Here is a 2,500-nt window from a genome sequence, read left to right as displayed (position 1 = left end):
GAAGGTCTCTGGCCGCCGAGGGGCTGCTTGCCGAGCTGGGGGAGCTGTGGCACGCGTGATGCTGCTGATGGAGTGAAGCGCAGCAGGAGGAAAGTTTTGAGGTCGTCGTAATTGATGGTAGTGTCGCCCTTGGATATCAACCACTCTGACATGCGGGGAAAAAGTTCATCTGGAAGGGCCGCGAGGATGTGATTGGCTTGGGTAGTGGGGTCAGTTACACTCTTCAGGCAGAATTGCACTTCAGCTCCCAGGGACCAGGTGGGAGCGTCGATCGATGAGATGGGGAGCTTGACTTGCGCTGCCGCGGCTGGAGGATTGGTAGTTGATGTGCTGTCATCGGACGGCATGTTGAAGGGCGGAGGGGCTGCAGGAGGGCGGATGCCAATGTAGCCGTGGCTAACTTCAGAGTTTCCTCAGAGCTGAGAAGGATGAGTAAAACAAGTAGTGACAATTCTGCAAGTCTTTATTTGACAAAAGGTAGGTATATATATACACAGACCAAGGAATAATCAATCACAAGCGGCTACCCCTCGTGGGATCAAGGGGCGTGGCTCGCCTGGCGAATGACGAACAGCCGTCTGCTCACATGACCATAGCGTGTGGCTCGCCTGGCAAATGGCGAGCGGTCACCCACTCGCGTGATCATCGCTTGTTACTGAGGGCAAGATCGAGAGAATACAAGGTCAACTCACGCACATGTTGTGACGTCATCAGAAGTGGAGCCCACACAGAAAATGGTGAAACCGTAAGTGAAAATGTTAGGTAAAAGAGAAACCGTACAGGCACCACAGTGTTTCTGGGAGACTTACCTATTTCATGTTCTGCAACTGTTAAAAAGGTGGTTCCATTTTGGAAAATTACCCCTGTGGTTTATTTTTTATATATTATATTAAGAAATCAGATTCCGTAAAGTATGTGCCTAGGCAATTTAAAGGTTAATCTTTGTGTAGAGGGCAAACAAGCATCTAAGTTTATGAATCCATTTGCCACAAACAATTATCTCAATGTTTATGAAGAAATGATTTCCAAACTTAAAGTATATGGCATGAATTATCGACATGAGGATTACCTGCTGAAGAATAACATGCCATATGCTTAAAGTGCACAGGGGATGGATGTTGATGTGCAATGCCCATTTGCCTAATACAACCAAAAAAGTGTTCAAGTCCATCTTGATTAAGTCTGTAAGTCATGATATATTTAATATAATATCGCTGACTTACCATTGCAAATAAGCTGCTTAAAGAAGTACATGATAGAATGATGCCCTTTTGAAATGGATAGAGGCTACCCTTTTCACCAACCCGCATGTTTTTGGCTGTAGTTGAGAGAATTTGATTTTGGTATTCCATATAAATGCCATATGCAGCTTTTGCTTTTTTTTTTTTTTTTTTTTTTTTTTTGGCGTTCTAGAATTGAATAGGTCAAACCAAGAATCAACTAATGAAATAAAATTGCTTGTGTCCTTACAATCTTTGCTCTTCAGAAGATTTTGTTGACCAAATACTGCAAAGATTTTGCAATTGTGTTTGACATCAGCTGAGCAGCCAATTTGACATTCATTCTGCTGACTCCTTTAACATCCAAGTGCTTGTATGATATTTTATGGGCTGTCTTTAGATCTGATTCACTTCTCATCACAAGCTCTCGAACACTGCCGCTAGTGATGTTCCTGAAGGGACTGTTGAGAGTGAAACTGTGGTCGATAAAGTTGTTTCTTATGAGCTTTAGTAAATGAGGAGCATCAGCAAAAAATAAATTTGTCTATCTGGATGAGCTGGATTTTGGAAGCTAGTATTATTCATATCAATGCCTAGATTGTTCCACAGTTTAACATTGGTGGGGCCAAGATCATTAACCATTACTACTATTATCATTATCGTTGTTCTGGACCCGGACACTGCACAATGAGACGGCATAATTATTTTAGCAACCCATAAATATTATAAAGGAAAACGGAGACCAGTTCTCGACTCCAGTCACACCTAGACTGAGACCGGAATTTCAACGAACCCTCGGACAGGTACTTCTTGTGACGTCACTGCGCAAAAGACCTAAATACTGGTTAGCTGATGAGTAGACCTTGTATTCTCTCGATCTTGACTGAGGGGTCGAGCAAACTAGCGACCAGGCGGTTACAATATCACACGACCCACTAAAAGGAGTGTGCAACTAGGATCTATCTAGCTCCATAGAAATTACCTATCTACTCGTACCTGAGTAATGATGGCGAGGTTTATATAAATATGTTTATGTATATATGTATATATATTCATATATATATATATATATATATATATATATATATATATATATATATATGTACATATATATGTATATATATATATATATATATCATATATATATATATATATATATATATATATATATATATATATATATATATATATATATATGTGTGTGTGTGTGTGTGTGTGTGTGTGTGTGTATGTATATATATATTTATATATAATATATATATATATATATATATATATAA

Source organism: Penaeus monodon, chromosome 38, assembly GCF_015228065.2.
Source record: "Penaeus monodon isolate SGIC_2016 chromosome 38, NSTDA_Pmon_1, whole genome shotgun sequence".
Classification (NCBI taxonomy): Eukaryota; Metazoa; Arthropoda; class Malacostraca; order Decapoda; family Penaeidae; genus Penaeus; species Penaeus monodon.
This window is presented reverse-complemented; position numbering follows the sequence as displayed.